Here is a 23590-nt window from a genome sequence, read left to right on the forward strand (position 1 = left end):
AGAGACCTTTATTTCTTCTATGTAAGGATTCTCTCATAACCAGGTCAGATAAGCGGAAGGCAGATGTGATACCAGCCTTTAACGGGGGACGCGTCTGGAAACGGGATATTATAGACACGTGGGCCTGACTTCTCGCGATGTTCGGCTGCGTACACATTTACTTGTAACGGTAAGCAAAACATTGCAAGATTTTCTGCGCACTTCTATGGGGCGTGAGACAAAACTTGCGATGTTGACGGCTGCAATGCGCTGTTTGGTAATGGCACATTGCGGCCATCGTGCGGAATTGAATCAGCCCTTAAGAGATGCAGTTCTGGAGTATATTAGAAAAGAATACAGCGTAATAGGGATAGCATGATCAGTGGTGTCAGCATGGCTTAGCGGTCATGCCCAACATGTATGACATGTTTCACATTAGCTAACAAGTCATATTATTCATGAGGAGGTGAGTTTCAAACTAAGGCCCGTATTCAATTTGAGGCGAAAATGTTGGGGGACAAAGTTAAAGACTCCAGGTGGGTCCCTAAGTACGCCCCAGGTGTTTTTTTAATTGCAGGTGCTTGCGGAAGGTGTATTTTTCACGATTTTTTAAACCTAACTTTAGCAACTTTAAAATATGCTGCCCCCCCCATTTTCAAGTACCCCGAATTTGCTGGGATAAGTTATTTTCTGCAACCCCCCCCCCCCAGAATACTATTCTGCACCACGTATAGAAAAACGCTATTTAGCAGCTATTGAGCCTGTTTAAAAAGACCAAATACCTTCAGTAAGCCAAATCGGGGGGTACCATAGGGAACCCCCATGTCAGAGCATCTTTTGGGGGGTATCAGGCTGATTTCTCCAAATCTGACAGGATTTTCCGCTTGTTTAAATATCGCCGGGTCCCGTTTTCACTTACTTTCAAATTGAATACGGTGATACGCGGGCAAGCACGCGATACTTTTCCGCCTGCAAAACATGTGATGAAGGTGAAAAGTACATGAGGCAGGAAAAGTATCGCGGTTTCGCTCAAATTGAATACGGCTTTAGATCTTGTTAGTGCATAATGTGATTTATTTGTATGATATAATGTGTTTGATACTGCTCCATATAGGAGTTAGGTATATAAGATGAGTGCTAGATCTTGGGGGCAGTTTATGTAACAGGTATATAAGATGAGTGCTAGATCTTGGGGGCAGTTTATGTAACAGGTATATAAGATGAGTGCTAGATCTTGGGGGCAGTTTATGTAACAGGGAGATAACTGTTTTAAAAATAGAAGGGAATTATAAGTGGAACATATTCAACCTGGGGGATCACTATTTGTGGTGACCCTACTGAGATTATTATTGGGACATACAATATTTACATCTCAGGAATGTCTGGGAGATTTCTGAATTTCGGGGTGCACTACTGGACTCCATCAAGAGTTGACCACCTCCCAGCCATTTCTCTGGGGAGCTCAATGACATGATTAATGGTGAAACGCGTCATAGTGATAGCATCCTTTGCTACATAGAGTGCAAGTCAGCGAGTATGTCCGAGGCCTGTTCTATCTTCTTTGTATTAATGACCCTGTATATGGCGGAGATTGTAAGGCGTCCATATGTACTGAGGACACTGGCTGTCCTGGATTACAGAGCATAATGGTAACTCGCTGTAGAAACATATATTATGTTCATAGCAAAGTGATGAGATGACAGATGGAATGTAACGCAGATAAATGGAAGGTCTGTGGTGATTACTCTGCCGCTTACACATCAAATAAAATACAGCTGGGGAAAACAGAGTCGGAAAAGGAGCCAGGAATACCGGTGGCACATTGCCCAGCGCCAGGCATGACCGATATTGGTTAGACCACATGTTGTATATAGGATATAGCTGTGGCATTCCGCTGTAAGACAGACATAGGATAACCATATAGGGATCAGAGGGGCGACCTCCATAGACAGGGAAAGGAATTATAGCGAGGGGTTAGAGAAAGGAGGCTTGTTCACTTTGGGGAAGAGGCATCTTATAGGGGATAACAGAGGCGCCCAAGTAGCGTCATTTCAGAGACCATATAGAATATATAGAGACATCAGTAGCCATAGGATGGAAGGTGGTTACAGCATAAGCTCAGGGGCCCACAAGGGTCAGTATACTGTACAATCCCTTACCCCATAGTAAGGGTCCCTGAATAAATCCATTATCATTAGGTGATAGAAGAAATGATCCCTGCACTTCAGATACAAACGTTTCCTTTTAATTCATTTCCCTAAATTGAAACCGAGATGATGAACAAACGAGGTAAAAGCATCACTATCACTGAGGATTACTGTAACTAATTAGCAGAATGCCGGTCACTCATTGTTGTATTCTGATAGGACAGGTGTGTAGCTGTCTCTTACCTATTACTTATATATTACAGAGTGCAGCAGGTGTGTAGCTGTCTCTTACCTATTACTTATATGTTACAGAGTGCAGCAGGTGTGTAGCTGTCTCTTACCTATTACTGATATGTTACAGAGTGCAGCAGGTGTGTAGCTGTCTCTTACCTAACTTATATATTACAGAGTGCAGCAGGTGTGTAGCTGTCTCTTACCTATTACTTATATGTTACAGAGTGCAGCAGGTGTGTAGCTGTCTCTTACCTATTACTTATATGTTACAGAGTGCAGCAGGTGTGTAGCTGTCTCTTACCTATTACTTATATGTTACAGAGTGCAGCAGGTGTGTAGCTGTCTCTTACCTATTACTTATATGTTACAGAGTGCAGCAGGTGTGTAGCTGTCTCTTACCTATTACTTATATATTACAGAGTGCAGCAGGTGTGTAGCTGTCTCTTACCTATTCCTTATATATTACAGAGTGCAGCAGGTGTGTAGCTGTCTCTTACCTATTACTTATATGTTACAGAGTGCAGCAGGTGTGTAGCTGTCTCTTACCTATTACTTATATATTACAGAGTGCAGCAGGTGTGTAGCTGTCTCTTACCTATTACTTATATATTACAGAGTGCAGCAGGTGTGTAGCTGTCTCTTACCTATTACTTATATATTACAGAGTGCAGCAGGTGTGTAGCTGTCTCTTACCTATTACTGATATGTTACAGAGTGCAGCAGGTGTGTAGCTGTCTCTTACCTATTACTTATATATTACAGAGTGCAGCAGGTGTGTAGCTGTCTCTTACCTATTCCTTATAAGTTACAGAGGGCAGCAGGTGTGTAGCTGTCTCTTACCTATTACTGATATGTTACAGAGTGCAGCAGGTGTGTAGCTGTCTCTTACCTATTACTTATATATTACAGAGTGCAGCAGGTGTGTAGCTGTCTCTTACCTATTCCTTATATAGTACAGAGTGCAGCAGGTGTGTAGCTGTCTCTTACCTATTCCTTATATGTTACAGAGTGCAGCAGGTGTGTAGCTGTCTCTTACCTATTACTTATATATTACAGAGTGCAGCAGGTGTGTAGCTGTCTCTTACCTATTCCTTATAAGTTACAGAGTGCAGCAGGTGTGTAGCTGTCTCTTACCTATTACTTATATGTTACAGAGTGCAGCAGGTGTGTAGCTGTCTCTTACCTATTACTTATATGTTACAGAGTGCAGCAGGTGTGTAGCTGTCTCTTACCTATTCCTTATAAGTTACAGAGTGCAGCAGGTGTGTAGCTGTCTCTTACCTATTCCTTATATGTTACAGAGTGCAGCAGGTGTGTAGCTGTCTCTTACCTATTCCTTATATGTTACAGAGTGCAGCAGGTGTGTAGCTGTCTCTTACCTATTCCTTATATGTTACAGAGTGCAGCAGGTGTGTAGCTGTCTCTTACCTATTACTTATATATTACAGAGTGCAGCAGGTGTGTAGCTGTCTCTTACCTATTCCTTATAAGTTACAGAGTGCAGCAGGTGTGTAGCTGTCTCTTACCTATTCCTTATAAGTTACAGAGTGCAGCAGGTGTGTAGCTGTCTCTTACCTATTACTTATATGTTACAGAGTGCAGCAGGTGTGTAGCTGTCTCTTACCTATTCCTTATAAGTTACAGAGTGCAGCAGGTGTGTAGCTGTCTCTTACCTATTACTTATATGTTACAGAGTGCAGCAGGTGTGTAGCTGTCTCTTACCTATTACTTATATATTACAGAGTGCAGCAGGTGTGTAGCTGTCTCTTACCTATTCCTTATATATTACAGAGTGCAGCAGGTGTGTAGCTGTCTCTTACCTATTACTTATATGTTACAGAGTACAGCAGGTGTGTAGCTGTCTCTTACCTATTACTTATATATTACAGAGTGCAGCAGGTGTGTAGCTGTCTCTTACCTATTACTTATATATTACAGAGTGCAGCAGGTGTGTAGCTGTCTCTTACCTATTACTGATATGTTACAGAGTGCAGCAGGTGTGTAGCTGTCTCTTACCTATTACTTATATATTACAGAGTGCAGCAGGTGTGTAGCTGTCTCTTACCTATTCCTTATAAGTTACAGAGTGCAGCAGGTGTGTAGCTGTCTCTTACCTATTACTGATATGTTACAGAGTGCAGCAGGTGTGTAGCTGTCTCTTACCTATTACTTATATATTACAGAGTGCAGCAGGTGTGTAGCTGTCTCTTACCTATTCCTTATATGTTACAGAGTGCAGCAGGTGTGTAGCTGTCTCTTACCTATTCCTTATATGTTACAGAGTGCAGCAGGTGTGTAGCTGTCTCTTACCTATTCCTTATATATTACAGAGTGCAGCAGGTGTGTAGCTGTCTCTTACCTATTACTTATAGGTTACAGAGTGCAGCAGGTGTGTAGCTGTCTCTTACCTATTACTTATATGTTACAGAGTGCAGCAGGTGTGTAGCTGTCTCTTACCTATTACTTATATGTTACAGAGTGCAGCAGGTGTGTAGCTGTCTCTTACCTATTCCTTATAAGTTACAGAGTGCAGCAGGTGTGTAGCTGTCTCTTACCTATTCCTTATATGTTACAGAGTGCAGCAGGTGTGTAGCTGTCTCTTACCTATTCCTTATATGTTACAGAGTGCAGCAGGTGTGTAGCTGTCTCTTACCTATTCCTTATATGTTACAGAGTGCAGCAGGTGTGTAGCTGTCTCTTACCTATTACTTATATATTACAGAGTGCAGCAGGTGTGTAGCTGTCTCTTACCTATTACTTATATGTTACAGAGTGCAGCAGGTGTGTAGCTGTCTCTTACCTATTACTTATATGTTACAGAGTGCAGCAGGTGTGTAGCTGTCTCTTACCTATTACTTATATATTACAGAGTGCAGCAGGTGTGTAGCTGTCTCTTACCTATTACTTATATATTACAGAGTGCAGCAGGTGTGTAGCTGTCTCTTACCTATTACTTATATGTTACAGAGTGCAGCAGGTGTGTAGCTGTCTCTTACCTATTACTTATATGTTACAGAGTGCAGCAGGTGTGTAGCTGTCTCTTACCTATTACTTATATATTACAGAGTGCAGCAGGTGTGTAGCTGTCTCTTACCTATTACTTATATGTTACAGAGTGCAGCAGGTGTGTAGCTGTCTCTTACCTATTACTGATATGTTACAGAGTGCAGCAGGTGTGTAGCTGTCTCTTACCTATTCCTTATATGTTACAGAGTGCAGCAGGTGTGTAGCTGTCTCTTACCTATTACTTATATATTACAGAGTGCAGCAGGTGTGTAGCTGTCTCTTACCTATTCCTTATATGTTACAGAGTGCAGCAGGTGTGTAGCTGTCTCTTACCTATTCCTTATATGTTACAGAGTGCAGCAGGTGTGTAGCTGTCTCTTACCTATTACTTATATATTACAGAGTGCAGCAGGTGTGTAGCTGTCTCTTACCTATTACTGATATGTTACAGAGTGCAGCAGGTGTGTAGCTGTCTCTTACCTATTACTGATACGTTACAGAGTGCAGCAGGTGTGTAGCTGTCTCTTACCTATTACTGATATGTTACAGAGTGCAGCAGGTGTGTAGCTGTCTCTTACCTATTCCTTATATGTTACAGAGTGCAGCAGGTGTGTAGCTGTCTCTTACCTATTACTTATATGTTACAGAGTGCAGCAGGTGTGTAGCTGTCTCTTACCTATTACTTATATGTTACAGAGTGCAGCAGGTGTGTAGCTGTCTCTTACCTATTACTTATATGTTACAGAGTGCAGCAGGTGTGTAGCTGTCTCTTACCTATTACTTATAAGTTACAGAGTGCAGCAGGTGTGTAGCTGTCTCTTACCTATTCCTTATATATTATAGAGTGCAGCAGGTGTGTAGCTGTCTCTTACCTATTACTTATATGTTACAGAGTGCAGCAGGTGTGTAGCTGTCTCTTACCTATTACTTATATATTACAGAGTGCAGCAGGTGTGTAGCTGTCTCTTACCTATTACTTATATATTACAGAGTGCAGCAGGTGTGTAGCTGTCTCTTACCTATTACTTATATGTTACAGAGTGCAGCAGGTGTGTAGCTGTCTCTTACCTATTACTTATATGTTACAGAGTGCAGCAGGTGTAGCTGTCTCTTACCTATTACTGATATGTTACAGAGTGCAGCAGGTGTGTAGCTGTCTCTTACCTATTCCTTATATATTACAGAGTGCAGCAGGTGTGTAGCTGTCTCTTACCTATTACTTATAAGTTACAGAGTGCAGCAGGTGTGTAGCTGTCTCTTACCTATTACTTATATGTTACAGAGTGCAGCAGGTGTGTAGCTGTCTCTTACCTATTACTTATATGTTACAGAGTGCAGCAGGTGTGTAGCTGTCTCTTACCTATTACTTATATGTTACAGAGTGCAGCAGGTGTGTAGCTGTCTCTTACCTATTACTTATAAGTTACAGAGTGCAGTAGGTGTGTAGCTGTCTCTTACCTATTCCTTATATGTTACAGAGTGCAGCAGGTGTGTAGCTGTCTCTTACCTATTCCTTATATGTTAGAGAGTGCAGCAGGTGTGTAGCTGTCTCTTACCTATTCCTTATATATTACAGAGTGCAGCAGGTGTGTAGCTGTCTCTTACCTATTACTGATATGTTACAGAGTGCAGCAGGTGTGTAGCTGTCTCTTACCTATTACTTATATATTACAGAGTGCAGCAGGTGTGTAGCTGTCTCTTACCTATTACTTATATGTTACAGAGTGCAGCAGGTGTGTAGCTGTCTCTTACCTATTACTTATATGTTACAGAGTGCAGCAGGTGTGTAGCTGTCTCTTACCTATTACTTATATGTTACAGAGTGCAGCAGGTGTGTAGCTGTCTCTTACCTATTACTGATATGTTACAGAGTGCAGCAGGTGTGTAGCTGTCTCTTACCTATTACTGATATGTTACAGAGTGCAGCAGGTGTGTAGCTGTCTCTTACCTATTCCTTATATATTACAGAGTGCAGCAGGTGTTTAGCTGTCTCTTACCTATTCCTTATAAGTTACAGAGTGCAGCAGGTGTGTAGCTGTCTCTTACCTATTCCTTATATGTTACAGAGTGCAGCAGGTGTGTAGCTGTCTCTTACCTATTCCTTATATGTTACAGAGTGCAGCAGGTGTGTAGCTGTCTCTTACCTATTCCTTATATGTTACAGAGTGCAGCAGGTGTGTAGCTGTCTCTTACCTATTACTTATATATTACAGAGTGCAGCAGGTGTGTAGCTGTCTCTTACCTATTACTTATATGTTACAGAGTGCAGCAGGTGTGTAGCTGTCTCTTACCTATTACTTATATGTTACAGAGTGCAGCAGGTGTGTAGCTGTCTCTTACCTATTACTTATATATTACAGAGTGCAGCAGGTGTGTAGCTGTCTCTTACCTATTACTTATATATTACAGAGTGCAGCAGGTGTGTAGCTGTCTCTTACCTATTACTTATATGTTACAGAGTGCAGCAGGTGTGTAGCTGTCTCTTACCTATTACTTATATGTTACAGAGTGCAGCAGGTGTGTAGCTGTCTCTTACCTATTACTTATATATTACAGAGTGCAGCAGGTGTGTAGCTGTCTCTTACCTATTACTTATATGTTACAGAGTGCAGCAGGTGTGTAGCTGTCTCTTACCTATTACTGATATGTTACAGAGTGCAGCAGGTGTGTAGCTGTCTCTTACCTATTCCTTATATGTTACAGAGTGCAGCAGGTGTGTAGCTGTCTCTTACCTATTACTTATATATTACAGAGTGCAGCAGGTGTGTAGCTGTCTCTTACCTATTCCTTATATGTTACAGAGTGCAGCAGGTGTGTAGCTGTCTCTTACCTATTCCTTATACGTTACAGAGTGCAGCAGGTGTGTAGCTGTCTCTTACCTATTCCTTATATGTTACAGAGTGCAGCAGGTGTGTAGCTGTCTCTTACCTATTCCTTATATATTACAGAGTGCAGCAGGTGTGTAGCTGTCTCTTACCTATTCCTTATAAGTTACAGAGTGCAGCAGGTGTGTAGCTGTCTCTTACCTATTTGTTATATGTTACAGAGTGCAGCAGGTGTGTAGCTGTCTCTTACCTATTACTGATATGTTACAGAGTGCAGCAGGTGTGTAGCTGTCTCTTACCTATTCCTTATATATTACAGAGTGCAGCAGGTGTGTAGCTGTCTCTTACCTATTCCTTATAAGTTACAGAGTGCAGCAGGTGTGTAGCTGTCTCTTACCTATTACTTATATGTTACAGAGTGCAGCAGGTGTGTAGCTGTCTCTTACCTATTCCTTATAAGTTACAGAGTGCAGCAGGTGTGTAGCTGTCTCTTACCTATTACTTATATGTTACAGAGTGCAGCAGGTGTGTAGCTGTCTCTTACCTATTACTTATATGTTACAGAGTGCAGCAGGTGTGTAGCTGTCTCTTACCTATTCCTTATAAGTTACAGAGTGCAGCAGGTGTGTAGCTGTCTCTTACCTATTCCTTATATGTTACAGAGTGCAGCAGGTGTGTAGCTGTCTCTTACCTATTCCTTATATGTTACAGAGTGCAGCAGGTGTGTAGCTGTCTCTTACCTATTCCTTATATGTTACAGAGTGCAGCAGGTGTGTAGCTGTCTCTTACCTATTACTTATATATTACAGAGTGCAGCAGGTGTGTAGCTGTCTCTTACCTATTACTTATATGTTACAGAGTGCAGCAGGTGTGTAGCTGTCTCTTACCTATTACTTATATGTTACAGAGTGCAGCAGGTGTGTAGCTGTCTCTTACCTATTACTTATATATTACAGAGTGCAGCAGGTGTGTAGCTGTCTCTTACCTATTACTTATATATTACAGAGTGCAGCAGGTGTGTAGCTGTCTCTTACCTATTACTTATATGTTACAGAGTGCAGCAGGTGTGTAGCTGTCTCTTACCTATTACTTATATGTTACAGAGTGCAGCAGGTGTGTAGCTGTCTCTTACCTATTACTGATATATTACAGAGTGCAGCAGGTGTGTAGCTGTCTCTTACCTATTCCTTATATGTTACAGAGTGCAGCAGGTGTGTAGCTGTCTCTTACCTATTACTTATATATTACAGAGTGCAGCAGGTGTGTAGCTGTCTCTTACCTATTCCTTATATGTTACAGAGTGCAGCAGGTGTGTAGCTGTCTCTTACCTATTCCTTATATGTTACAGAGTGCAGCAGGTGTGTAGCTGTCTCTTACCTATTACTTATATATTACAGAGTGCAGCAGGTGTGTAGCTGTCTCTTACCTATTACTGATATGTTACAGAGTGCAGCAGGTGTGTAGCTGTCTCTTACCTATTACTGATATGTTACAGAGTGCAGCAGGTGTGTAGCTGTCTCTTACCTATTCCTTATATGTTACAGAGTGCAGCAGGTGTGTAGCTGTCTCTTACCTATTCCTTATATATTACAGAGTGCAGCAGGTGTGTAGCTGTCTCTTACCTATTACTTATATGTTACAGAGTGCAGCAGGTGTGTAGCTGTCTCTTACCTATTACTGATATGTTACAGAGTGCAGCAGGTGTGTAGCTGTCTCTTACCTATTACTTATATGTTACAGAGTGCAGCAGGTGTGTAGCTGTCTCTTACCTATTACTTATATATTACAGAGTGCAGCAGGTGTAGCTGTCTCTTACCTATTACTTATATGTTACAGAGTACAGCAGGTGTGTAGCTGTCTCTTACGTATTCCTTATAAGTTACAGAGTGCAGCAGGTGTGTAGCTGTCTCTTACCTATTACTTATATGTTACAGAGTGCAGCAGGTGTGTAGCTGTCTCTTACCTATTACTTATATATTACAGAGTGCAGCAGGTGTGTAGCTGTCTCTTACCTATTACTGATATATTACAGAGTGCAGCAGGTGTGTAGCTGTCTCTTACCTATTACTTATATATTACAGAGTGCAGCAGGTGTGTAGCTGTCTCTTACCTATTACTTATATGTTACAGAGTGCAGCAGGTGTGTAGCTGTCTCTTACCTATTACTTATATGTTACAGAGTGCAGCAGGTGTGTAGCTGTCTCTTACCTATTACTTATATATTACAGAGTGCAGCAGGTGTGTAGCTGTCTCTTACCTATTACTTATATGTTACAGAGTGCAGCAGGTGTGTAGCTGTCTCTTACCTATTACTTATATATTACAGAGTGCAGCAGGTGTGTAGCTGTCTCTTACCTATTACTTATATATTACAGAGTGCAGCAGGTGTGTAGCTGTCTCTTACCTATTACTTATATGTTACAGAGTGCAGCAGGTGTGTAGCTGTCTCTTACCTATTACTTATATGTTACAGAGTGCAGCAGGTGTGTAGCTGTCTCTTACCTATTACTTATATGTTACAGAGTGCAGCAGGTGTGTAGCTGTCTCTTACCTATTACTTATATGTTACAGAGTGCAGCAGGTGTGTAGCTGTCTCTTACCTATTACTTATATATTACAGAGTGCAGCAGGTGTGTAGCTGTCTCTTACCTATTCCTTATATATTACAGAGTGCAGCAGGTGTGTAGCTGTCTCTTACCTATTACTTATATGTTACAGAGTACAGCAGGTGTGTAGCTGTCTCTTACCTATTACTTATATATTACAGAGTGCAGCAGGTGTGTAGCTGTCTCTTACCTATTACTTATATATTACAGAGTGCAGCAGGTGTGTAGCTGTCTCTTACCTATTACTGATATGTTACAGAGTGCAGCAGGTGTGTAGCTGTCTCTTACCTATTACTTATATATTACAGAGTGCAGCAGGTGTGTAGCTGTCTCTTACCTATTCCTTATAAGTTACAGAGGGCAGCAGGTGTGTAGCTGTCTCTTACCTATTACTGATATGTTACAGAGTGCAGCAGGTGTGTAGCTGTCTCTTACCTATTACTTATATATTACAGAGTGCAGCAGGTGTGTAGCTGTCTCTTACCTATTCCTTATATAGTACAGAGTGCAGCAGGTGTGTAGCTGTCTCTTACCTATTCCTTATATGTTACAGAGTGCAGCAGGTGTGTAGCTGTCTCTTACCTATTCCTTATATATTACAGAGTGCAGCAGGTGTGTAGCTGTCTCTTACCTATTCCTTATAAGTTACAGAGTGCAGCAGGTGTGTAGCTGTCTCTTACCTATTACTTATATGTTACAGAGTGCAGCAGGTGTGTAGCTGTCTCTTACCTATTACTTATATGTTACAGAGTGCAGCAGGTGTGTAGCTGTCTCTTACCTATTCCTTATAAGTTACAGAGTGCAGCAGGTGTGTAGCTGTCTCTTACCTATTCCTTATATGTTACAGAGTGCAGCAGGTGTGTAGCTGTCTCTTACCTATTCCTTATATGTTACAGAGTGCAGCAGGTGTGTAGCTGTCTCTTACCTATTCCTTATATGTTACAGAGTGCAGCAGGTGTGTAGCTGTCTCTTACCTATTACTTATATATTACAGAGTGCAGCAGGTGTGTAGCTGTCTCTTACCTATTCCTTATAAGTTACAGAGTGCAGCAGGTGTGTAGCTGTCTCTTACCTATTCCTTATAAGTTACAGAGTGCAGCAGGTGTGTAGCTGTCTCTTACCTATTACTTATATGTTACAGAGTGCAGCAGGTGTGTAGCTGTCTCTTACCTATTCCTTATAAGTTACAGAGTGCAGCAGGTGTGTAGCTGTCTCTTACCTATTACTTATATGTTACAGAGTGCAGCAGGTGTGTAGCTGTCTCTTACCTATTACTTATATATTACAGAGTGCAGCAGGTGTGTAGCTGTCTCTTACCTATTACTTATATGTTACAGAGTGCAGCAGGTGTGTAGCTGTCTCTTACCTATTACTTATATATTACAGAGTGCAGCAGGTGTGTAGCTGTCTCTTACCTATTACTTATATATTACAGAGTGCAGCAGGTGTGTAGCTGTCTCTTACCTATTACTTATATGTTACAGAGTGCAGCAGGTGTGTAGCTGTCTCTTACCTATTACTTATATGTTACAGAGTGCAGCAGGTGTGTAGCTGTCTCTTACCTATTACTGATATATTACAGAGTGCAGCAGGTGTGTAGCTGTCTCTTACCTATTCCTTATATGTTACAGAGTGCAGCAGGTGTGTAGCTGTCTCTTACCTATTACTTATATATTACAGAGTGCAGCAGGTGTGTAGCTGTCTCTTACCTATTCCTTATATGTTACAGAGTGCAGCAGGTGTGTAGCTGTCTCTTACCTATTCCTTATATGTTACAGAGTGCAGCAGGTGTGTAGCTGTCTCTTACCTATTACTTATATATTACAGAGTGCAGCAGGTGTGTAGCTGTCTCTTACCTATTACTGATATGTTACAGAGTGCAGCAGGTGTGTAGCTGTCTCTTACCTATTACTGATATGTTACAGAGTGCAGCAGGTGTGTAGCTGTCTCTTACCTATTCCTTATATGTTACAGAGTGCAGCAGGTGTGTAGCTGTCTCTTACCTATTCCTTATATATTACAGAGTGCAGCAGGTGTGTAGCTGTCTCTTACCTATTACTTATATGTTACAGAGTGCAGCAGGTGTGTAGCTGTCTCTTACCTATTACTGATATGTTACAGAGTGCAGCAGGTGTGTAGCTGTCTCTTACCTATTACTTATATGTTACAGAGTGCAGCAGGTGTGTAGCTGTCTCTTACCTATTACTTATATATTACAGAGTGCAGCAGGTGTAGCTGTCTCTTACCTATTACTTATATGTTACAGAGTACAGCAGGTGTGTAGCTGTCTCTTACGTATTCCTTATAAGTTACAGAGTGCAGCAGGTGTGTAGCTGTCTCTTACCTATTACTTATATGTTACAGAGTGCAGCAGGTGTGTAGCTGTCTCTTACCTATTACTTATATATTACAGAGTGCAGCAGGTGTGTAGCTGTCTCTTACCTATTACTGATATATTACAGAGTGCAGCAGGTGTGTAGCTGTCTCTTACCTATTACTTATATATTACAGAGTGCAGCAGGTGTGTAGCTGTCTCTTACCTATTACTTATATGTTACAGAGTGCAGCAGGTGTGTAGCTGTCTCTTACCTATTACTTATATGTTACAGAGTGCAGCAGGTGTGTAGCTGTCTCTTACCTATTACTTATATATTACAGAGTGCAGCAGGTGTGTAGCTGTCTCTTACCTATTACTTATATGTTACAGAGTGCAGCAGGTGTGTAGCTGTCTCTTACCTATTACTTATATATTACAGAGTGCAGCAGGTGTGTAGCTGTCTCTTACCTATTACTTATATATTACAGAGTGCAGCAGGTGTGTAGCTGTCTCTTACCTATTACTTATATGTTACAGAGTGCAGCAGGTGTGTAGCTGTCTCTTACCTATTACTTATATGTTACAGAGTGCAGCAGGTGTGTAGCTGTCTCTTACCTATTACTTATATGTTACAGAGTGCAGCAGGTGTGTAGCTGTCTCTTACCTATTACTTATATGTTACAGAGTGCAGCAGGTGTGTAGCTGTCTCTTACCTATTACTTATATATTACAGAGTGCAGCAGGTGTGTAGCTGTCTCTTACCTATTCCTTATATATTACAGAGTGCAGCAGGTGTGTAGCTGTCTCTTACCTATTACTTATATGTTACAGAGTACAGCAGGTGTGTAGCTGTCTCTTACCTATTACTTATATATTACAGAGTGCAGCAGGTGTGTAGCTGTCTCTTACCTATTACTTATATATTACAGAGTGCAGCAGGTGTGTAGCTGTCTCTTACCTATTACTGATATGTTACAGAGTGCAGCAGGTGTGTAGCTGTCTCTTACCTATTACTTATATATTACAGAGTGCAGCAGGTGTGTAGCTGTCTCTTACCTATTCCTTATAAGTTACAGAGGGCAGCAGGTGTGTAGCTGTCTCTTACCTATTACTGATATGTTACAGAGTGCAGCAGGTGTGTAGCTGTCTCTTACCTATTACTTATATATTACAGAGTGCAGCAGGTGTGTAGCTGTCTCTTACCTATTCCTTATATAGTACAGAGTGCAGCAGGTGTGTAGCTGTCTCTTACCTATTCCTTATATGTTACAGAGTGCAGCAGGTGTGTAGCTGTCTCTTACCTATTCCTTATATATTACAGAGTGCAGCAGGTGTGTAGCTGTCTCTTACCTATTCCTTATAAGTTACAGAGTGCAGCAGGTGTGTAGCTGTCTCTTACCTATTACTTATATGTTACAGAGTGCAGCAGGTGTGTAGCTGTCTCTTACCTATTACTTATATGTTACAGAGTGCAGCAGGTGTGTAGCTGTCTCTTACCTATTCCTTATAAGTTACAGAGTGCAGCAGGTGTGTAGCTGTCTCTTACCTATTCCTTATATGTTACAGAGTGCAGCAGGTGTGTAGCTGTCTCTTACCTATTCCTTATATGTTACAGAGTGCAGCAGGTGTGTAGCTGTCTCTTACCTATTCCTTATATGTTACAGAGTGCAGCAGGTGTGTAGCTGTCTCTTACCTATTACTTATATATTACAGAGTGCAGCAGGTGTGTAGCTGTCTCTTACCTATTCCTTATAAGTTACAGAGTGCAGCAGGTGTGTAGCTGTCTCTTACCTATTCCTTATAAGTTACAGAGTGCAGCAGGTGTGTAGCTGTCTCTTACCTATTACTTATATGTTACAGAGTGCAGCAGGTGTGTAGCTGTCTCTTACCTATTCCTTATAAGTTACAGAGTGCAGCAGGTGTGTAGCTGTCTCTTACCTATTACTTATATGTTACAGAGTGCAGCAGGTGTGTAGCTGTCTCTTACCTATTACTTATATATTACAGAGTGCAGCAGGTGTGTAGCTGTCTCTTACCTATTCCTTATATATTACAGAGTGCAGCAGGTGTGTAGCTGTCTCTTACCTATTACTTATATGTTACAGAGTACAGCAGGTGTGTAGCTGTCTCTTACCTATTACTTATATATTACAGAGTGCAGCAGGTGTGTAGCTGTCTCTTACCTATTACTTATATATTACAGAGTGCAGCAGGTGTGTAGCTGTCTCTTACCTATTACTGATATGTTACAGAGTGCAGCAGGTGTGTAGCTGTCTCTTACCTATTACTTATATATTACAGAGTGCAGCAGGTGTGTAGCTGTCTCTTACCTATTCCTTATAAGTTACAGAGTGCAGCAGGTGTGTAGCTGTCTCTTACCTATTACTGATATGTTACAGAGTGCAGCAGGTGTGTAGCTGTCTCTTACCTATTACTTATATATTACAGAGTGCAGCAGGTGTGTAGCTGTCTCTTACCTATTCCTTATATGTTACAGAGTGCAGCAGGTGTGTAGCTGTCTCTTACCTATTCCTTATATGTTACAGAGTGCAGCAGGTGTGTAGCTGTCTCTTACCTATTCCTTATATATTACAGAGTGCAGCAGGTGTGTAGCTGTCTCTTACCTATTACTTATAGGTTACAGAGTGCAGCAGGTGTGTAGCTGTCTCTTACCTATTACTTATATGTTACAGAGTGCAGCAGGTGTGTAGCTGTCTCTTACCTATTACTTATATGTTACAGAGTGCAGCAGGTGTGTAGCTGTCTCTTACCTATTCCTTATAAGTTACAGAGTGCAGCAGGTGTGTAGCTGTCTCTTACCTATTCCTTATATGTTACAGAGTGCAGCAGGTGTGTAGCTGTCTCTTACCTATTCCTTATATGTTACAGAGTGCAGCAGGTGTGTAGCTGTCTCTTACCTATTCCTTATATGTTACAGAGTGCAGCAGGTGTGTAGCTGTCTCTTACCTATTACTTATATATTACAGAGTGCAGCAGGTGTGTAGCTGTCTCTTACCTATTACTTATATGTTACAGAGTGCAGCAGGTGTGTAGCTGTCTCTTACCTATTACTTATATGTTACAGAGTGCAGCAGGTGTGTAGCTGTCTCTTACCTATTACTTATATATTACAGAGTGCAGCAGGTGTGTAGCTGTCTCTTACCTATTACTTATATATTACAGAGTGCAGCAGGTGTGTAGCTGTCTCTTACCTATTACTTATATGTTACAGAGTGCAGCAGGTGTGTAGCTGTCTCTTACCTATTACTTATATGTTACAGAGTGCAGCAGGTGTGTAGCTGTCTCTTACCTATTACTTATATATTACAGAGTGCAGCAGGTGTGTAGCTGTCTCTTACCTATTACTTATATGTTACAGAGTGCAGCAGGTGTGTAGCTGTCTCTTACCTATTACTGATATGTTACAGAGTGCAGCAGGTGTGTAGCTGTCTCTTACCTATTCCTTATATGTTACAGAGTGCAGCAGGTGTGTAGCTGTCTCTTACCTATTACTTATATATTACAGAGTGCAGCAGGTGTGTAGCTGTCTCTTACCTATTCCTTATATGTTACAGAGTGCAGCAGGTGTGTAGCTGTCTCTTACCTATTCCTTATATGTTACAGAGTGCAGCAGGTGTGTAGCTGTCTCTTACCTATTACTTATATATTACAGAGTGCAGCAGGTGTGTAGCTGTCTCTTACCTATTACTGATATGTTACAGAGTGCAGCAGGTGTGTAGCTGTCTCTTACCTATTACTGATACGTTACAGAGTGCAGCAGGTGTGTAGCTGTCTCTTACCTATTACTGATATGTTACAGAGTGCAGCAGGTGTGTAGCTGTCTCTTACCTATTCCTTATATGTTACAGAGTGCAGCAGGTGTGTAGCTGTCTCTTACCTATTACTTATATGTTACAGAGTGCAGCAGGTGTGTAGCTGTCTCTTACCTATTACTTATATGTTACAGAGTGCAGCAGGTGTGTAGCTGTCTCTTACCTATTCCTTATACGTTACAGAGTGCAGCAGGTGTGTAGCTGTCTCTTACCTATTCCTTATATGTTACAGAGTGCAGCAGGTGTGTAGCTGTCTCTTACCTATTCCTTATATATTACAGAGTGCAGCAGGTGTGTAGCTGTCTCTTACCTATTCCTTATAAGTTACAGAGTGCAGCAGGTGTGTAGCTGTCTCTTACCTATTTCTTATATGTTACAGAGTGCAGCAGGTGTGTAGCTGTCTCTTACCTATTACTGATATGTTACAGAGTGCAGCAGGTGTGTAGCTGTCTCTTACCTATTTCTTATATGTTACAGAGTGCAGCAGGTGTGTAGCTGTCTCTTACCTATTCCTTATATATTACAGAGTGCAGCAGGTGTGTAGCTGTCTCTTACCTATTCCTTATAAGTTACAGAGTGCAGCAGGTGTGTAGCTGTCTCTTACCTATTACTTATATGTTACAGAGTGCAGCAGGTGTGTAGCTGTCTCTTACCTATTACTGATATGTTACAGAGTGCAGCAGGTGTGTAGCTGTCTCTTACCTATTCCTTATATGTTACAGAGTGCAGCAGGTGTGTAGCTGTCTCTTACCTATTACTTATATATTACAGAGTGCAGCAGGTGTGTAGCTGTCTCTTACCTATTCCTTATATGTTACAGAGTGCAGCAGGTGTGTAGCTGTCTCTTACCTATTCCTTATATGTTACAGAGTGTAGCAGGTGTGTAGCTGTCTCTTACCTATTACTTATATGTTACAGAGTGCAGCAGGTGTGTAGCTGTCTCTTACCTATTCCTTATATGTTACAGAGTGCAGCAGGTGTGTAGCTGTCTCTTACCTATTACTTATATATTACAGAGTGCAGCAGGTGTGTAGCTGTCTCTTACCTATTACTTATATGTTACAGAGTGCAGCAGGTGTGTAACTGTCTCTTACCTATTCCTTATACGTTACAGAGTGCAGCAGGTGTGTAGCTGTCTCTTACCTATTCCTTATACGTTACAGAGTGCAGCAGGTGTGTAGCTGTCTCTTACCTATTCCTTATATATTACAGAGTGCAGCAGGTGTGTAGCTGTCTCTTACCTATTCCTTATATATTACAGAGTGCAGCAGGTGTGTAGCTGTCTCTTACCTATTCCTTATATATTACAGAGTGCAGCAGGTGTGTAGCTGTCTCTTACCTATTCCTTATAAGTTACAGAGTGCAGCAGGTGTGTAGCTGTCTCTTACCTATTTCTTATATGTTACAGAGTGCAGCAGGTGTGTAGCTGTCTCTTACCTATTCCTTATATATTACAGAGTGCAGCAGGTGTGTAGCTGTCTCTTACCTATTACTTATATATTACAGAGTGCAGCAGGTGTGTAGCTGTCTCTTACCTATTACTTATATATTACAGAGTGCAGCAGGTGTGTAGCTGTCTCTTACCTATTACTTATATGTTACAGAGTGCAGCAGGTGTGTAGCTGTCTCTTACCTATTACTTATATATTACAGAGTGCAGCAGGTGTGTAGCTGTCTCTTACCTATTACTTATATATTACAGAGTGCAGCAGGTGTGTAGCTGTCTCTTACCTATTACTTATATGTTACAGAGTGCAGCAGGTGTGTAGCTGTCTCTTACCTATTTCTTATATGTTACAGAGTGCAGCAGGTGTGTAGCTGTCTCTTACCTATTACTTATATGTTACAGAGTGCAGCAGGTGTGTAGCTGTCTCTTACCTATTCCTTATATATTACAGAGTGCAGCAGGTGTGTAGCTGTCTCTTACCTATTACTTATATGTTACAGAGTGCAGCAGGTGTGTAGCTGTCTCTTACCTATTACTTATATGTTACAGAGTGCAGCAGGTGTGTAGCTGTCTCTTACCTATTACTTATATGTTACAGAGTGCAGCAGGTGTGTAGCTGTCTCTTACCTATTACTTATATATTACAGAGTGCAGCAGGTGTGTAGCTGTCTCTTACCTATTCCTTATAAGTTACAGAGTGCAGCAGGTGTGTAGCTGTCTCTTACCTATTCCTTATATGTTACAGAGTGCAGCAGGTGTGTAGCTGTCTCTTACCTATTACTTATAAGTTACAGAGTGCAGCAGGTGTGTAGCTGTCTCTTACCTATTACTTATATATTACAGAGTGCAGCAGGTGTGTAGCTGTCTCTTACCTATTACTGATATGTTACAGAGTGCAGCAGGTGTGTAGCTGTCTCTTACCTATTACTTATAAGTTACAGAGTGCAGCAGGTGTGTAGCTGTCTCTTACCTATTACTTTTATATTACAGAGTGCAGCAGGTGTGTAGCTGTCTCTTACCTATTACTTATATGTTACAGAGTGCAGCAGGTGTGTAGCTGTCTCTTACCTATTCCTTATATGTTACAGAGTGCAGCAGGTGTGTAGCTGTCTCTTACCTATTCCTTATAAGTTACAGAGTGCAGCAGGTGTGTAGCTGTCTCTTACCTATTACTTATATGTTACAGAGTGCAGCAGGTGTGTAGCTGTCTCTTACCTATTCCTTATAAGTTACAGAGTGCAGCAGGTGTGTAGCTGTCTCTTACCTATTACTTATATGTTACAGAGTGCAGCAGGTGTGTAGCTGTCTCTTACCTATTACTTATATGTTACAGAGTGCAGCAGGTGTGTAGCTGTCTCTTACCTATTACTTATATGTTACAGAGTGCAGCAGGTGTGTAGCTGTCTCTTACCTATTCCTTATACGTTACAGAGTGCAGCAGGTGTGTAGCTGTCTCTTACCTATTCCTTATATGTTACAGAGTGCAGCAGGTGTGTAGCTGTCTCTTACCTATTCCTTATATATTACAGAGTGCAGCAGGTGTGTAGCTGTCTCTTACCTATTCCTTATAAGTTACAGAGTGCAGCAGGTGTGTAGCTGTCTCTTACCTATTTCTTATATGTTACAGAGTGCAGCAGGTTTGTAGCTGTCTCTTACCTATTACTGATATGTTACAGAGTGCAGCAGGTGTGTAGCTGTCTCTTACCTATTTCTTATATGTTACAGAGTGCAGCAGGTGTGTAGCTGTCTCTTACCTATTCCTTATATATTACAGAGTGCAGCAGGTGTGTAGCTGTCTCTTACCTATTCCTTATAAGTTACAGAGTGCAGCAGGTGTGTAGCTGTCTCTTACCTATTACTTATATGTTACAGAGTGCAGCAGGTGTGTAGCTGTCTCTTACCTATTACTGATATGTTACAGAGTGCAGCAGGTGTGTAGCTGTCTCTTACCTATTCCTTATATGTTACAGAGTGCAGCAGGTGTGTAGCTGTCTCTTACCTATTACTTATATATTACAGAGTGCAGCAGGTGTGTAGCTGTCTCTTACCTATTCCTTATATGTTACAGAGTGCAGCAGGTGTGTAGCTGTCTCTTACCTATTCCTTATATGTTACAGAGTGTAGCAGGTGTGTAGCTGTCTCTTACCTATTACTTATATGTTACAGAGTGCAGCAGGTGTGTAGCTGTCTCTTACCTATTCCTTATATGTTACAGAGTGCAGCAGGTGTGTAGCTGTCTCTTACCTATTACTTATATATTACAGAGTGCAGCAGGTGTGTAGCTGTCTCTTACCTATTACTTATATGTTACAGAGTGCAGCAGGTGTGTAACTGTCTCTTACCTATTCCTTATACGTTACAGAGTGCAGCAGGTGTGTAGCTGTCTCTTACCTATTCCTTATACGTTACAGAGTGCAGCAGGTGTGTAGCTGTCTCTTACCTATTCCTTATATATTACAGAGTGCAGCAGGTGTGTAGCTGTCTCTTACCTATTCCTTATATATTACAGAGTGCAGCAGGTGTGTAGCTGTCTCTTACCTATTCCTTATATATTACAGAGTGCAGCAGGTGTGTAGCTGTCTCTTACCTATTCCTTATAAGTTACAGAGTGCAGCAGGTGTGTAGCTGTCTCTTACCTATTTCTTATATGTTACAGAGTGCAGCAGGTGTGTAGCTGTCTCTTACCTATTCCTTATATATTACAGAGTGCAGCAGGTGTGTAGCTGTCTCTTACCTATTACTTATATATTACAGAGTGCAGCAGGTGTGTAGCTGTCTCTTACCTATTACTTATATATTACAGAGTGCAGCAGGTGTGTAGCTGTCTCTTACCTATTACTTATATGTTACAGAGTGCAGCAGGTGTGTAGCTGTCTCTTACCTATTACTTATATATTACAGAGTGCAGCAGGTGTGTAGCTGTCTCTTACCTATTACTTATATATTACAGAGTGCAGCAGGTGTGTAGCTGTCTCTTACCTATTACTTATATGTTACAGAGTGCAGCAGGTGTGTAGCTGTCTCTTACCTATTTCTTATATGTTACAGAGTGCAGCAGGTGTGTAGCTGTCTCTTACCTATTACTTATATGTTACAGAGTGCAGCAGGTGTGTAGCTGTCTCTTACCTATTCCTTATATATTACAGAGTGCAGCAGGTGTGTAGCTGTCTCTTACCTATTACTTATATGTTACAGAGTGCAGCAGGTGTGTAGCTGTCTCTTACCTATTACTTATATGTTACAGAGTGCAGCAGGTGTGTAGCTGTCTCTTACCTATTACTTATATGTTACAGAGTGCAGCAGGTGTGTAGCTGTCTCTTACCTATTACTTATATATTACAGAGTGCAGCAGGTGTGTAGCTGTCTCTTACCTATTCCTTATAAGTTACAGAGTGCAGCAGGTGTGTAGCTGTCTCTTACCTATTCCTTATATGTTACAGAGTGCAGCAGGTGTGTAGCTGTCTCTTACCTATTACTTATAAGTTACAGAGTGCAGCAGGTGTGTAGCTGTCTCTTACCTATTACTTATATATTACAGAGTGCAGCAGGTGTGTAGCTGTCTCTTACCTATTACTGATATGTTACAGAGTGCAGCAGGTGTGTAGCTGTCTCTTACCTATTACTTATAAGTTACAGAGTGCAGCAGGTGTGTAGCTGTCTCTTACCTATTACTTTTATATTACAGAGTGCAGCAGGTGTGTAGCTGTCTCTTACCTATTACTTATATGTTACAGAGTGCAGCAGGTGTGTAGCTGTCTCTTACCTATTCCTTATATGTTACAGAGTGCAGCAGGTGTGTAGCTGTCTCTTACCTATTCCTTATAAGTTACAGAGTGCAGCAGGTGTGTAGCTGTCTCTTACCTATTACTTATATGTTACAGAGTGCAGCAGGTGTGTAGCTGTCTCTTACCTATTCCTTATAAGTTACAGAGTGCAGCAGGTGTGTAGCTGTCTCTTACCTATTACTTATATGTTACAGAGTGCAGCAGGTGTGTAGCTGTCTCTTACCTATTACTTATATGTTACAGAGTGCAGCAGGTGTGTAGCTGTCTCTTACCTATTCCTTATATGTTACAGAGTGCAGCAGGTGTGTAGCTGTCTCTTACCTATTCCTTATATGTTACAGAGTGCAGCAGGTGTGTAGCTGTCTCTTACCTATTCCTTATAAGTTACAGAGTGCAGCAGGTGTGTAGCTGTCTCTTACCTATTACTTCTATGTTACAGAGTGCAGCAGGTGTGTAGCTGTCTCTTACCTATTCCTTATAAGTTACAGAGTGCAGCAGGTGTGTAGCTGTCTCTTACCTATTACTTATATGTTACAGAGTGCAGCAGGTGTGTAGCTGTCTCTTACCTATTTCTTATATGTTACAGAGTGCAGCAGGTGTGTAGCTGTCTCTTACCTATTCCTTATATGTTACAGAGTGCAGCAGGTGTGTAGCTGTCTCTTACCTATTACTTATATGTTACAGAGTGCAGCAGGTGTGTAGCTGTCTCTTACCTATTTCTTATAAGTTACAGAGTGCAGCAGGTGTGTAGCTGTCTCTTACCTATTACTTATATGTTACAGAGTGCAGCAGGTGTGTAGCTGTCTCTTACCTATTCCTTATATGTTACAGAGTGCAGCAGGTGTGTAGCTGTCTCTTACCTTTTCCTTATATGTTACAGAGTGCAGCAGGTGTGTAGCTGTCTCTTACCTATTCCTTATATGTTACAGAGTGCAGCAGGTGTGTAGCTGTCTCTTACCTATTCCTTATATGTTACAGAGTGCAGCAGGTGTGTAGCTGTCTCTTACCTATTACTTATATGTTACAGAGTGCAGCAGGTGTGTAGCTGTCTCTTACCTATTACTTATATGTTACAGAGTGCAGCAGGTGTGTAGCTGTCTCTTACCTATTACTTATATGTTACAGAGTGCAGCAGGTGTGTAGCTGTCTCTTACCTATTCCTTATATGTTACAGAGTGCAGCAGGTGTGTAGCTGTCTCTTACCTATTCCTTATATGTTACAGAGTGCAGTAAGCGTCCTGGCTGGAATTTTCTTTTTATGTAGCTGAAATGGTTATAGAGAAAGAAATAGTTTAGTCTGGATTTGCTATTCCCCCAATAACCACCTCTCATATTATATATGTATTATTACAGGCGTGCATACATTTGTTACTTGTATATTGTATAACACAATGATCTGTCTGTCACTCAT

General features: G+C 41.3%; 1 protein-coding gene across 2 annotated transcripts in view; it reads left to right on the forward strand.

Moving 5' to 3' along the window:
- FAM131B (family with sequence similarity 131 member B) overlaps positions 1–23590 on the forward strand; it is a 163346-nt gene that overhangs the window by 104352 nt on the left and 35404 nt on the right. The window lies entirely within an intron of this gene.

The sequence above is a fragment of the Taudactylus pleione genome, unplaced genomic scaffold, assembly GCF_031769625.1.
Source record: "Taudactylus pleione unplaced genomic scaffold, aTauple2 ptg000231l, whole genome shotgun sequence".
NCBI lineage: Eukaryota > Metazoa > Chordata > Amphibia > Anura > Myobatrachidae > Taudactylus > Taudactylus pleione.